Below are 15,709 nucleotides of genomic sequence, written 5' to 3'. Positions count from 1 at the left end.
ATTACTTGTACCAAAATTTTCTCCCTCTTCAACATTATTAACAAGATCCTTGTTCAGAGCTAAAATTAAGTCTAATATGTTCTCGACACAAGTAGATTTCTCAAGTAATTGGATTAAGGCTCAGTCAAACAAATTCAGGTTAAGTCCATGCCTGGAGCACCTGGAAAAGAATCTCCCCCCTCATTAATATATGTATGTTTAAGTTTCTTGTGAACAAATCGATTTATTTTCAGGTTTCTGCTAAATGATCATAAAGTTTCTTATGTACCTCTAATATCTGTCAGGGGAGCCTATAAACTAGTCCTACTGTTATTATCTTGCAAAGCTTATCTTTGATTTCTACAAAACTAAGTCAATGTAATCAACAGACACAACACATTTTTTATCACAGGATGAAGATATCCTTTAACTGTGAACAAGACACTACTGTCTAAATTATTTTCCCTGTCACTATTAAACAGAGAATGACCTGGTATTGCACAATACAATAATGATAATAATAGTAATGATATGATTTATTAATTTATATCTTTTTACAATTTCCTATCTACAAGGTAGCTTCAGGAACAGATGACCAAACTTTTGAGGAAAATCCTCACTTTGTTCCTTTCTCTGTTTCTTCCTCTAGAAAGGAATGGTATGGGACGGGAGGATATCTAGCTCCCTTACTGCTGCATCTCTTTGTTGTATTCTGTGACAGTGGGATGATATGGCATGTAGAGTGGAAAAATCCTGGTGAAAGGTTTGGTGAAAAGGTCAAGTGTGGCACAGTGGAAGGCATAAACATTATTGCCGTGGAGTTTCTTATGAAAAGGTTATACAAAAATTGCAAAATACATAGGAAAATAAATCGCAACACAGCATTAGGTCTTTTCAAGGTATCTGTGACAAGAGATTAGATAATTGGAGATTAGTGTGGTAAGAGTAGAAAAGCAAAAAGATGACTTAAGAAGAAATAACTGTAGACATTATTACATTTCATATGGGATGATAGGGGAGAAAGAATACTTCCCACGCATTCCCCGTGTGTCGTAGAAGGTGACTTAAGGGGACAGAAGCGAAGGGCTAGAAACCCTCCCCTCCTTAAAAGCACAGGTTGGGGTGTCTAAATGTATGTGGATGTAACCAAGATGAAAAAAAAGGAGAGATTGGTAGTATGTTTGAGGAAAGGAACCTAGATGCTTTGGCTCTGAGTGAAACAAAGCTCAAGGGTAAAGGGGAAGAGTGGTTTGGGAACATGTTTGGGATAAAGACGGGTTGGTGAGAGGACAAGAGCGAAGGAAGGAGTAGCACTACTCCTGAAGCAGGAGTTGTGGGAGTGTGTGATAGAGTGTAAGAAAGTAAACTCTAGATTGATATGGGTGAAACTGAAAGTGGATGGAGAGAGATGGGTGATTATTGGTGCCTATGCACCTGGGCATGAGAAGAAAGATCATGAGAAGCAAGTGTTTTGGGAGCAGCTGAGTGAGTGTGTTAGCAGCTTTGATGCACGAGACTGGATTATAGTGATGGGTGATTTGAATGCAAAGGTGAGTAATGTGGCAGTTGAGGGTATAATTGGTGTACATGGGGTGTTCAGTGCTGTAAATGGAAATGGTGAAGAGCTTGTAGATTTGTGTGCTGAAAAAGGACTGGCGATTGGGAATACTTGGTTTAAAAAGAGATGTACATAAGTATACGTATGTAAGTAGGAGAGATGGCCAGAGAGTGTTATTGGATTATGTGTTAATTGATAGGCGCATGAAAGAGAGACTTTCGGATGTTAATGTGCTGAGAATGGCAACTGGAGGGATGTCTGATCATTATCTTGTTGAGGCGAAGGTGAAGATATGTAGAGGTTTTCAGAAGAAACAATGTTAGGGTGAAGAGTGGTGAGAGTAAGTGAGCTTAGAAAGGAGACATATGTGAGGAAAAACCAGGAGAGGTCGAGTGCAGTCTTGCACAAAAGATGCCTGTGGCATGAAAAAGGTGGGTGGTAGGCAGATTAGAAAGAGTAGTGAGGGTGGGATGAAGAAGTAGGATTGTTAGTGAAAGAGAAGAGAGGCATTTGGATGATTTTTGCAGGGAAATAGTGCAAATGACTGGTAGATGTATAAAAGAAAGAGGCAAGAGGTCAAGAGAAAGGTGCAAGAGGTGAAAAAGAGGTCAAATGAGAGTTGGGGTGAGAGAGTATCATTAAATTTTAGGGAGAATAAAAAGATGTTTTGGAAGGAGGTAAGTAAAGTGCATAAGACAAGAGAACAAATAGGTACTTCAGTAAAGGAGGCAAAAGGCGAGAGCAAATGATGTAAGGGGAGTGGGGGAGGAATGGGATGTATTTAGGCAAGCAGCAATGGCTTGCACAAAAGATGCCTGTGGCATGAAAAAGGTGGGTGGTAGGCAGATTAGAAAGAGTAGTGAGTGGTGGGATGAAGTAGGATTGTTAGTGAAAAAGAAGAGAGGCATTGGATGATTTTTGCAGGGAAATAGTGCAAATGACTGGGAGATGTATAAAAGAAAGAGGCAAGAGGTCAAGAGAAAGGTGCAAGAGGTGAAAAAGAGGACAAATGAGAGTTGGGGTGAGAGAGTATCATTAAATTTTAGGGAGAATAAAAAGATGTTTTGGAAGGAGGTAAATAAAGTGCGTAAGACAAGAGAACAAATGGGTACATCAGTAAAGGGGGCAAATGGGGAGGTAATAACAAGTAGTGGTGGACTGAGAGGGAGATGGAGTGAGTATTTTGAGGATTTGTTGAATGTGTTGGATGATAGAATAGCAGATATAGGGTGTTTTGGTCGAGGTGGTGTGCGAAGTGAGAGGGTCAGGAAGAATGATTTGGTAAACAGAGAAGAGGTAGTGAAAGCTTTGCAGAAGATGAAAGCCAGCAAGGCGGCAGGTTTGGGTGTTATTGCTGTGGAACTTATCATAAAAGGGGGTGACTGTGTTGTCGACTGGTTGGTGAGGATATTCAGTTTATGTATGACTCATGGTGAAGTGCCTGAGGATTGGTGGAATGCATGCATAGTGCATTGCACAAAGGCAAAGGAGATAAAGGTGAGTGTTCAAATTACAGAGATATAAGTTTATTGAGTATTCCTGGAAAATTATATGGGAGGGTATTGATTGAGAGGGTGAAGGCATGTACAGAGCATCAGATTGGGGAAGAGCAGTGTGGTTTCAGAAGTGGTAGAGAATGTGTGGATTAGTTGTTTGCTTTGAAGAATGTACGTGAGAAATACTTAGAAAAACAGATGGATTTGTATGTAGTGTTTATGGATGTGGAGAGGGCATATGATAAGAGTTGATAGAGATGCTCTGTGGAAGGTATTAAGAGTATATGGTGTGGGAGGTAAGTTGCTAGAAGCAGTGAAAAGTTTTTATAGAGAATGTAAGGCATGTGTACAAGTAGAAAGAGAGGAAAGTGATTGGTTCCCAGTAAATGTTGGTTTGTGGCAGGGGTGCATGATGTCTTCATGGTTGTTTGATTTGTTTATGGATGGGGTTGTTAGGGAGTGAATGCAAGTTATGGAGAGAGGGGCAAGTATGCAGTCTGTTGTAGATGAGAGGGGTTGGGAAGTGAGTCATTTGTTGTTTGCTGATGATACAGCGCTGGTGGCTGATTCAGTTGAGAAACTGTAGAAGTTGGTCACTGAGTTTGGTATAATGTGTGAAAGAAGAAAGCTGAGAGTAAATGTGAATAAGAGCAAGGTTATTAGGCTCAGTAAGGTGAAGGACAAGTCAATTGGGAGGTAAGTTTGAATGGAGAAAAACTGGAGAAAGTGAAGTGTTTTAGATATCTGGGAGTGGATTTGGAATTAGATGGAACCATGGAAGCGGAAGTGAGTCACAGGGTGGGGGAGGGGGTGAAGGTTCTGGGAGCGTTGAAGAATGTGTGGAAGGTGAGAACATTATCTCGGAGAGCAAAAATGGGTATGTTTGAAGGAATAGTGGTTTTAACAATGTTATATGGTTGTGAGGCATAGGCATAGTTGTGCAGAGGTGGGTGATGTGTTGGAAATGAGATGTTTGAGGACAATATGTTGTGTGAGGTGGTTTGATTGGGTAAGTAATGAAACGGTAAAAGAGATGTGTGGTAATAAAAAGAGTGTGGTTGAGAGAACAGAAGAGGGTGTATTGAAATGTTTGGTCACATGGAGAGAATGAGTGAGGAAAGATTGACAAAGACGATATATGTATCAGAGGTGGAGGGAATGAGGAGAAGTGGGAGACCAAATTGGAGGTGGAAGGATGGAGTGCAAAAGATTTTCAGCAATTGGGGCCTGAACATACAGGAGGGTGAAAGGCATGCAAGGAATAGAGTGGTTGTGAGGCCACCCTGCCACGCATGAAATGCATCCCTCTTCCCATGGCAAGGCAGTGCTAGGAAAGGACAAAAGGCCACATTCGTTCACACTCAGTCTCTAGCTGTAATGTGTAATGCACCAAAACCACAGCTCCCTTTCCACATCTAAGCCCCACAAAACTTTCCATGGTTTACCCTAGACGCTTCACATGCCCTGGTTCAATCCATTGACAGCATGTTGACCCCGGTATACCACATCGTTCCATTCACTCTGTTCCTTGCGCGCCTTTCACCCTCCTGTATGTTCAGGCCCCGATCGCTCAAAATTTTTTTTCACTACATCCTTCCCCCTCCAATTTGGTATCCCACTTCTCCTTGTTCCCTTCACCTCCGACACATATATCCTCTTTGTCAATCTTTCCTCGCTCATTCTTACCAAGTGACCAAACGATTTCAATACACCCTCTTAAGCTATCTCAACCATACTCTTTTTATTACCACACCTCTCTTACCCTTTCATTACTTACTCGATCAAACCACCTCACACCACATATTGTCCTTAAACATCTCATTTCCAACACATCCACCCTCCTCCGCACAACCCTATCTAAAGCCCATGCCTCGCAACCATATGACATTTTTGGAACCGCTATTCCTTCAAACACCCATTTTTGCTCTTCAAGATAAGGTTCTCACCTCCCACACATTCTTCAACGCTCCCAGAACCTTCGCCCCCTCCCCCACCATGTGACTCACTTCTGCTTCCATGGTTCCATCTAATTCCAAATCCACTCCTAGATATCTAAAACACTTCACTTCCTCCAGTTTTTCTCCACTTAAACTCACCTCCCAATGTACTTGTCCCTCAACCCTACTGAACCTAATAACCTTACTCTTATTCACATTTACTCTTAACTTTCTTCTTTCACACACTTTACCAAACTCAAGTCACCAGCTTCTGCAGTTCTTCACCCGAATCAGCCACCAGCGCAGTATCATCAGCGAACAACAAATGACTCACTTCCCAAGCCCTCTCATCCACAACAGACTGCATGCTTGCCCCTCTCTCCAAAACTCTTGCATTTACCTCCCTAACAACCCCATCCATAAACAAATTAAACAACCATGGAGACATCACACATTCTTGCCACAAACTGACATTCATGGGAACCAATCACTTTCCTCTCTTCCTACTTGTACACACGCCTTACATCCTCGATAAGAACTTTTCACTGCTTCTAGCAACTTACCTCCCACACCATATACTCTTAATACCTTCCACAGAGCATCTCTATCAGCTCTATCATATGCCTTCTCCAGATCCATAAATGCTACATACAAATCCACTTGTTTTTCTAAGTATTTCTCACATACATTCTTCAAAGCAAACACCTAATCCACTCATCCTCTACCGCTTCTGAAACCACACTGCTCTTCCCCAATCTGATGCTCTGTACATGCCTTCACCCTCTCAATCAATTCCCTCCCATATAATTTTCCAGGAATACTCAACAAACTTATACCTCTGTAATTCGAACACTCACCTTTATCCTTTTTGACTTTGTACAATGGAACTATGCATGCATTTCGCCAATCCTCCGGCACTTCACCATGAATCATACATACATTGAAAATCAACAACACAGTCACCCCCTTTTCAAATATATTCCACAGCAATACCACCCAAACCCGACACCTTGCTGGCTTTCATCTTCCGCAAAGCTTTCACTACCTCTTCTCTGTTTACCAAATCATTCTCCCTAACCCTCTCGCTTTGCACACCACCTCAACCAAAACACCCTATATTTGCCACTCTATCATCTAACACATTCAACAAACCTTCAAAATACTCACTCCATCTTCCTCTCACTTCACCCTCACCATTAACCAAAATAATATCTGTATAACCGGAAGAGGGCAGCAAGATCATGAAGGACTGAAAAGTATGGTTAGAGAGAGGTGATGCTTGGAGAATCAATGAGAGTGAGAAGGCTTTTGATACCACTCTGGCTGATTTAGAGGCAGAGGTAGAGCCATCCCAAATATATAAGCAGTTTCCCATACCTGGGCAAAAAAGGTCCCTGTAGATGCTAAAAAGCTTTTCACAAGAGAAATATTTAGTGCACCTTAAGAACACCCCTAGCTTTTGGGAATCAGATTGTGTAATGTTTACCATGTGGGATTTCCAGGAAAAAGTGAAAGGTATGGGAGGTGATAACAAGTAGTGGTGATGTGACAAGGAGATGGAGTGAGTATTTTGAAGGTTTGTTGAATGTGTTTGATGATAGAGTGGCAGATATAGGGTGTTTTGGTCGAGGTGGTGTGCAAAGTGCGAGGGTTAGGGAAAATGATTTGGTAAACAGAGAAGAGGTAGTAAAAGCTTTGCGGAAGATGAAAGCCGGCAAGGCAGCAGGTTTGGATGGTATTGCAGTGGAATCTATTAAAAAAGGGGGTGACTGTATTGTTGACTGGTTGGTAAGGTTATTTAATGTATGTATGACTCATGGTGAGGTGCCTGAGGATTGGCGGAATGCGTGCATAGTGCCATTGTACAAAGGCAAAGGGGATAAGAGTGAGTGCTCAAATTACAGAGGTATAAGTTTGTTGAGTATTCCTGGCAAATTATATGGGAGGGTATTGATTGAGAGGGTGAAGGCATGTACAGAGCATCAGATTGGGGAAGAGCAGTGTGGTTTCAGAAGCGGTAGAGGATGTGTGGATCAGGTGTTTGCTTTGAAGAATGTATGTGAGAAATACTTAGAAAAGCAAATGGATTTGTATGTAGCATTTATGGATCTGGAGAAGGCATATGATAGAGTTGATAGAGATGCTCTGTGGAAGGTATTAAGAATATATGGTGTGGGAGGCAAGTTGTTAGAAGCAGTGAAAAGTTTTTATCGAGGATGTAAGGCATGTGTACGTGTAGGAAGAGAGGAAAGTGATTGGTTCTCAGTAAATGTAGGTTTGCGGCAGGGGTTTGTGATGTCTCCATGGTTGTTTAATTTGTTTATGGATGGGGTTGTTAGGGAGGTGAATGCAAGAGTTTTGGAAAGAGGGGCAAGTATGAAGTCTGTTGGGGATGAGAGAGCTTGGGAAGTGAGTCAGTTGTTGTTCGCTGATGATACAGCGCTGGTGGCTGATTCATGTGAGAAACTGCAGAAGCTGGTGACTGAGTTTGGTAAAGTGTGTGAAAGAAGAAAGTTAAGAGTAAATGTGAATAAGAGCAAGGTTATTAGGTACAGTAGGGTTGAGGGTCAAGTCAATTGGGAGGTGAGTTTGAATGGAGAAAAACTGGAGGAAGTGAAGTGTTTTAGATATCTGGGAGTGGATCTGGCAGCGGATGGAAACATGGAAGCGGAAGTGGATCATAGGGTGGGGGAGGGGGCGAAAATTCTGGGAGCCTTGAAGAATGTGTGGAAGTTGAGAACATTGTCTCGGAAAGCAAAAATGGGTATGTTTGAAGGAATAGTGGTTCCAACAATGTTGTATGGTTGCGAGGCGTGGACTATGGATAGAGTTGTGCGCAGGAGGATGGATGTGCTGGAAATGAGATGTTTGAGGACAATGTGTGGTGTGAGGTGGTTTGATCGAGTAAGTAACGTAAGGGTAAGAGAGATGTGTGGAAATAAAAAGAGCGTGGTTGAGAGAGCAGAAGAGGGTGTTTTGAAATGGTTTGGTCACATGGAGAGAATGAGTGAGAAAAGATTGACCAAGAGGATATATGTGTCGGAGGTGGAGGGAACGAGGAGAAGAGGGAGACCAAATTGGAGGTGGAAAGATGGAGTGAAAAAGATTTTGTGTGATCGGGGCCTGAACATGCAGGAGGGTGAAAGGAGGGTAAGGAATAGAGTGAATTGGAGCGATGTGGTATACCGGGGTTGACGTGCTGTCAGTGGATTGAATCAAGGCATGTGAAGCATCTGGGGTAAACCATGGAAAGCTGTGTAGGTATGTATATTTACGTGTGTGGACGTATGTATATACATGTGTATGGGGGTGGGTTGGGCCATTTCTTTCGTCTGTTTCCTTGCGCTACCTCGCAAACGCAGGAGACAGCGACAAAGCAAAAAAAAAAAAAAAAAAAAAATGGATATTCCTAACATGCTAATGTTATTGTAGGGATGAATTATAGTGCATTGAAAATGAACAGAAGGACAAGGGAGGCATATAGAGACTTACAGAAAACAAATTTTTTTTAAAATTTTATTTTTGAATTTTAACCAGGTTTCTATTACCTATTCCAAGATATTTCATTTGTCTAGATTAAGAGAAGAGACATATTCAGTGAGAAAAACAGAAATATATGAGTGAGGAAAGCAATACATGGAAAAGAGAGAAAACAGGAGACCTGATGGTCTGTGATGAGGTTATTTGGTGGACAGTACAGGGGAAGGACAGATAAACAAACCTGATGTTCTCCAATGAGTTTACATGCTAAATCTAGGCCAAAGAAATTAGATGGTAGTAGAAACAGGATAGCTGGGCAGATGGTACCTTCCCACCCACCTCAGGCTAAACTGCTGGCAAGAAAAAGATGAGGACGATACCATATTGCATGAAGGGAGGGGATCCCATACTACTGTGGAAATGTTATAGGAAAGTTTGGATGGGAAAAAGAAGCTTTTCTGCCACTTCAACACTGATGGCATAGAGACTGGATTCTGAAAAAGAAAGATAGTGTAAAGATAAAAGATGAAAGTAAAAGATTAAGGGTAAAAGATGAGCAGTATTATTAACTGATAATAGATATCAATAAAGTATTTGTCTAGTCTTAATTTAAAGATATTAATGGTCTTTGCATTTTCATCATCTTGAAGGTAGTTTATTCTAATGTTTAAGCACTCTGCCAGTAAAAAAGAAAATGCCCACTTTGCATTACATGTCCTTCCTTTCATGGTCAGTTCTGTTATTTCTGGTCATTGTATGTCTGTCATCAAAAAAAAAATTCATATGTTGTTTTGTTTGATATCTTGACTCTATTAGATCTCCTTGCGGTCTGTGCTCCTTGAGAGAAATTTTAGGTGTTGAGTCTTTCTTCATAAGGCTTATTTTTGAGTGAAGGGATAAGTTGATTGCCTTTCTTTGAATATGTATTTATCTTTAAATAGTAGGAATAAGTGGAGAATTTCACTCCATTAGAGACTATTGCGGTGAACCGACAAGATGGGAAGCAAAGTATTAGAACAGAAAAAAGCAAAATTCTGAGGATAAAAGTTTAGAAAGCAAAGACGTGTCACGGCTTGTCAAATATTTTGATGTTTAGGGCTACAAAGAAAGATTTATCAAAATCAATGATGAAAGTTACAGATGTGAGCCACATACGAGAGATCATTGGTAGGCTTTGCACTGTATATTTTGTGATCAGAAAGAAGTGGATGGGATTCTAAGTGTTTGAGAAATGAGATTTAAGGAAAGTTTGAAAGTCTTTAGAGACATCAGGAGTGAGAGAGCTATGTCAGAACAGTCTTTTTTTTAGGTATGAGCTGCACCATAGCATGCTTTTATGAAGATGGAAAAGTCTGGGTTTTGAGTAACAGACAAAAAGTGCAAATATGGGTCAATGCTACCTCAGAGACAGGATTCAAAATGGTATGCCTTTTAGGCCACACACCTTGTTCACTTGGAGCTGGGAAAGTATTCAGAAAACCTGGCATGGGGAAGATATAGGAGATGGCATAGATTCAGTGGGAGGTGATGGAGACACAGAATTATTCAAGAAGAAACAAAGGTGATTCAGGTATCAAAAAGAGCAGCTTTATCATCTGGAGAGTTAACTATAGATTGATCAGGTTAGAAGACTGGATGAAAAGTTGAATTAGAAAAGTTAATGGAAATGCTTTTGGCTACAGACAGATAGATTTATCAGTGATAAAAGAAGTCAAGTCTGCACACTTTCTGTTTATGAAGGTGTGCCTGATTTAAATAGCCCATCTTTACAATGGTTCGAAACAGATATTAAACCAGATTGGGATGCAGGGAAGGGAAGAGTTTCATGATCCAATACACTCCATTTCTGATGTAAATGGCACCAGAGCAAGAATGATCAAAACATGGCAGAGGGGAGAAAGACCTGGTAGAAGAATGGGTGTAGGACTCCATCCCAGCTGAGATAACCTACTCTACAACAGAACAGCTGGAGACATCTCAGCCAGCAATGCAGTACCACACCCAAGGAAAGATAGTGACTGCTGAACTCGTGTCTTTCATAGGCATGTCCAATCAGAAGTGATGGAGATAAGATTATGGTAGAAGACAGGAGAGCCCTCAGGGGAGCAGAAGTAGTGTATATATAAATGGGAAAGTTCAGAGATAGAAAAAAAAGATGGAGTCTATTGAAAGAGTGGTTGTGAGGGTTGGTAACTCATGTTGGGCGTTTCATTATATGTTCCAGATTATTAAGCAGGGAAAATTAACGAGCATGAACTCCACCAGGATCGTCTCAAGTAGAGCCTAACCAATCCTTGTGGTGTACATTGAAATCTCCTGCATAGAGGCTTTCAGCATATGGTTGTGAACAGAGCAGTGCTATGTGAAAGGAGGTCAGACAATCAAAGAGTGGTACATGGTTGTTGGAATTACAAGAAGTATTCAAAAAATAAAAGCTAAGTCAAAAATCATAAAGAATTTTTTAATCGGATGGCTTCAAAAGTGAGACACAAGATCTACGAGGTGAGCAATAAATGTTCTTATACTATAGTAAACATAAACACTGCCCTTGGGGCAAATAAAGTGTCTTGGATTTGAAGTGAACAATTTGTCTAGTCATGCCCAAGATTGGCATTATGTGCAGCTCTTTACAGATAACATTTACAAGTTATCCTTAAGTCATCTTAATGCTTTCCTACCCTTACCACACTAATCTATCTCTTCCATACCACAAATAGCCTCAAAAAGACCCATTGGTCAGTAGCTGTCTGTATTCCTTGGTATTTTGAATTCTTTGTATTACTTACTATCTTAAGAAACTTACTGTAATCCCATCCACAAACATCTCTGCCACACTTCATCTTACACAACAACTTCGCTAACTCCACTACACAATTCCTCAGAAATTTCCCTCCCCACTAAACATAAAGAAAAACTCAATCTTTTTTCAGCACAGAAAATACCCTACAAAGAATGTTTTTCTCTGAGTTGGTGTGGAAGGGTGTTGTGTGGACAGGAAAGGGCCTGAGATAGCAGCGTGGATGCTCCTCATCTATGAATGATAATTTTGGTTTACCCAGGCATTATTTCATTCTGTTTAAACAAACAATAAGTTTTATCCAAAGTGTAACTTAATCATACACAAATGCAGTATTCATGTACTGGTATTTTTTAAAGTCATAACTGTATTTTATGTTGACATTTAAATGTTTAAATTTTTACCCAGAACTTTCTCTACAAGACTTATGAGCAAAAAATTTTCTGCTTAAATTATCAGTGCCACTACCATGGAAATTGTTTCTCTCATTCTTAAATAACTATGGTAGTGACTGCATATATGTGGCAACACACCCACATAACATATATGCACATCCTCTATTGTGCTGTAGGTGACTGAGATGCATATTTTTTTTTCAGCTGTGACAGTAAACTACCAGTAACATCCATGGGTGACTAGTAAAGGCAAGCATCAACTGTGATTCTTTGATGGTGGGGGCCAATAAACATCATATGACTCATGGATCTGTAGCTTCACAAAACATCATATGACTCATGGAACTGTAGCTTCACAAAACATCATATGACTTGAGGAGCACTGAAAGGATTAAGTGTTGCTGATTGGTCAATCAGGCTATTCCACATTAGTATGGTTTAAGATGAGAAGCATGAAGAATAGCACCCTGCATTTGTACCGGAATGCTCTTATAAAATGTTAGTTGGGGAAAAAATTTAACAGGTGAGAAGTTTCTTGAGTATACCTGGTAAATAACAGAATACTCTGTGTAACTTATCTGTGGATAGTAGGCTCTTGGTTTCCATATATTGTAGATAACAATTAGGGAGTGCAGGTGTGTTAATGAGGCCACTGTTCATTTGTTCGTGATGCTACCTCACTTAGGCAGCAAAAGAATTTGTGTATAACAGTAATAATGGGGGTAACACAGGGGGTAATAATGGGGGTAATAGTGGCAACAGGCATAAAACATGTGAAGAGATAGATTATTTTGAAGAACTAATGAATATGTTAAATGATTGGATGGTGAACATGATGTATCTGGGACAAGGTGGAATGCAGAATGAGGGTCCTGGCAAACAGTTTGGTGAACAGAAAGGAGGCAATGAGAGTCTTGTGTGCATATAATGAAGTGTGACATGAATGGATGGAACTGCAGTGGAATTTCTCAAGAAAAGAGAGAACAATGTCGTTGAGTATTTAGTAAGGCTAATCAACAATTGTATGACCTAAGGTGAGATATCTAAAGACTGGCAAAATGCATGTATAAAAGCAAGGGGAAAAAATAGTGAATGCCTGAATTACAGAGGTATAAGTCTGAGTTTATTTGGTAAGGTGTATGGCTGAGTGGTGACAGGGAGGTTGGTGATATGCAAACACTATCAGATTGGAGAGTAGCAATGTGGACGAGGCGTTTCCCTTAAAGAATTCGTGCATGAAATACTTTGAGAGTGAATTGAATGTGGCCTTTTTATGAACTTAGAAAAAGTATACGATAGGGTTGACAGGGAGTCCTTGTGGAAGGTTCTGTGACTATATAGGGTAAAGACATAATTACTAAATGCAGACAGTTTATACCAGTAGATTAGGAAAGAATAAGGGAGAGTGATTCACTGTAATTACCTACTTGTACTGTAAGGGGAAGGAGTTCTACACTTAGGCCATGTGTTGAATTTTCTTTACTGTTGTACTTTTTAAACTTCTGTATGCTACTCACATTCAGTTACAGCTATCAGTTTATTTCATAGGCATATGATGATAGGAAGTGCAGGAGGTGGAGGAAACATTAGCAGAAAGAGGACTTACCATGACCGGGAACTGGAGGACCTAGAGTGTAATCTGCAGTTGCATTCTGTAGATCTAGCTATTCCAAGGGGCACCCCAGGCCTGACCAAAGATGGAACTTCTTTGTTGGTTGCAGTCCAAAGTTTACTCATGCTTATGACACAGGTAAGCCGTGCTGGAGTTGTAAGCCCAGTATCCCAGCTGGTAGTGAACATTCTACATGAGTTGATTGCTGCCCCATATAGCCACACTCTTCTTACCCTCACTCCACCAGCACTGCTGCCTAACTTGGTGCCACTTCTGTCCCCACCTGATGCCTTTACTTATGCTGAGCTCTTAGCTATAACTGCCCCCAAGGCTCCATCTCAGCCTGATCCATCTAGAGAATTTGTAAGTGATTTTGTTGGAGCTCAGACTCCAGCTCAGGCAGCTGGAGCAAGGAGAGCAGCAGCAAAATTGTTGTGTGTGCAGCGCAGCTTAGCTTTAGCCAATGAATCTGCTTTAGAACCTGTGTTATAATGAGAGTTGGGGTGAGAGAGTATCATTAAATTTTAGGGAGAATAAAAAGATGTTCTGGAAGGAGGTAAATAAAGTGCGTAAGACAAGGGAGCAAATGGGAACTTCAGTGAAGGGCGCAAATGGGGAGGTGATAACAAGTAGTGGTGATGTGAGAAGGAGATGGAGTGAGTATTTCGAAGGTTTGTTGAATGTGTTTGATGATAGAGTGGCAGATATAGGGTGTTTTGGTCGAGGTGGTGTGCAAAGTGAGAGGGTTAGGGAAAATGATTTGGTAAACAGAGAAGAGGTAGTGAAAGCTTTGCGGAAGATGAAAGCCGGCAAGGCAGCAGGTTTGGATGGTATTGCAGTGGAATTTATTAAAAAAGGGGGTGACTGTATTGTTGACTGGTTGGTAAGGTTATTTAATGTATGTATGACTCATGGTGAGGTGCCTGAGGATTGGCGGAATGCGTGCATAGTGCCATTGTACAAAGGCAAAGGGGATAAGAGTGAGTGCTCAAATTACAGAGGTATAAGTTTGTTGAGCATTCCTGGTAAATTATATGGGAGGGTATTGATTGAGAGGGTGAAGGCATGTACAGAGCATCAGATTGGGGAAGAGCAGTGTGGTTTCAGAAGTGGTAGAGGATGTGTGGATCAGGTGTTTGCTTTGAAGAATGTATGTGAGAAATACTTAGAAAAGCAAATGGATTTGTATGTAGCATTTATGGATCTGGAGAAGGCATATGATAGAGTTGATAGAGATGCTCTGTGGAAGGTATTAAGAATATATGGTGTGGGAGGAAAGTTGTTAGAAGCAGTGAAAAATTTTTATCGAGGATGTAAGGCATGTGTACGTGTAGGAAGAGAGGAAAGTGATTGGTTCTCAGTGAATGTAGGTTTGCGGCAGGGGTGTGTGATGTCTCCATGGTTGTTTAATTTGTTTATGGATGGGGTTGTTAGGGAGGTAAATGCAAGAGTTTTGGAAAGAGGGGCAAGTATGAAGTCTGTTGGGGATGAGAGAGCTTGGGAAGTGAGTCAGTTGTTGTTCGCTGACGACACAGCGCTGGTGGCTGATTCATGTGAGAAACTGCAGAAGCTGGTGACTGAGTTTGGTAAAGTGTGTGGAAGAAGAAAGTTAAGAGTAAATGTGAATAAGAGCAAGGTTATTAGGTACAGTAGGGTTGAGGGTCAAGTCAATTGGGAGGTGAGTTTGAATGGAGAAAAACTGGAGGAAGTAAAGTGTTTTAGATATCTGGGAGTGGATCTGGCAGCGGATGGAACCATGGAATCGGAAGTGGATCATAGGGTGGGGGAGGGGGCGAAAATTCTGGGGGCCTTGAAGAATGTGTGGAAGTCGAGAACATTATCTCGGAAAGCAAAAATGGGTATGTTTGAAGGAATAGTGGTTCCAGCAATGTTGTATGGTTGCGAGGCGTGGGCTATGGATAGAGTTGTGTGCAGGAGGATGGATGTGCTGGAAATGAGATGTTTGAGGACAATGTGTGGTGTGAGGTGGTTTGATCGAGTAAGTAACGTAAGGGTAAGAGAGATGTGTGGAAATAAAAAGAGCGTGGTTGAGAGAGCAGAAGAGGGTGTTTTGAAATGGTTTGGGCACATGGAGAGAATGAGTGAGGAAAGATTGACCAAGAGGATATATGTGTCGGAGGTGGAGGGAACAAGGAGAAGAGGGAGACCAAATTGGAGGTGGAAAGATGGAGTGAAAAAGATTTTGTGTGATCGGGGCCTGAACATGCAGGAGGGTGAAAGGAGGGCAAGGAACAGAGTGAATTGGAGCGATGTGGTATACCGGGGCTGACGTGCTGTCAGTGGATTGAATCAAGGCATGTGAAGCGTCTGGGGTAAACCATGGAAAGCTGTGTAGGTATGTATATTTGCGTGTGTGGACGTATGTATATACATGTGTATGGGGGTGGGTTGGGCCATTTCTTTCGTCTGTTTCCTTGCGCTACCTCGCAAACGC

At 41.2% G+C, this 15,709-nt stretch overlaps 1 long non-coding RNA gene across 1 annotated transcript in view; it reads left to right on the top strand.

Moving 5' to 3' along the window:
* The window catches only part of LOC139764608 (uncharacterized), a 54,470-nt gene extending 40,705 nt beyond the window's left edge, over positions 1 to 13,765 (top strand). The window contains exons 2-3 of the long non-coding RNA XR_011716422.1: positions 11,847 to 12,165; positions 13,191 to 13,765. This is a non-coding gene — a long non-coding RNA (uncharacterized lncRNA). The remainder of the gene's footprint in view (positions 1 to 11,846; positions 12,166 to 13,190) is intronic.
* The last annotated feature ends 1,944 nt before the right edge of the window (positions 13,766 to 15,709 follow it).

The sequence above is a fragment of the Panulirus ornatus genome, chromosome 4 (assembly GCF_036320965.1).
Source record: "Panulirus ornatus isolate Po-2019 chromosome 4, ASM3632096v1, whole genome shotgun sequence".
In the NCBI taxonomy this organism is placed as follows: Eukaryota; Metazoa; Arthropoda; class Malacostraca; order Decapoda; family Palinuridae; genus Panulirus; species Panulirus ornatus.
Note: the sequence above shows the minus strand (reverse complement) of the source record. Positions and strands in the feature narration are given on the sequence as shown.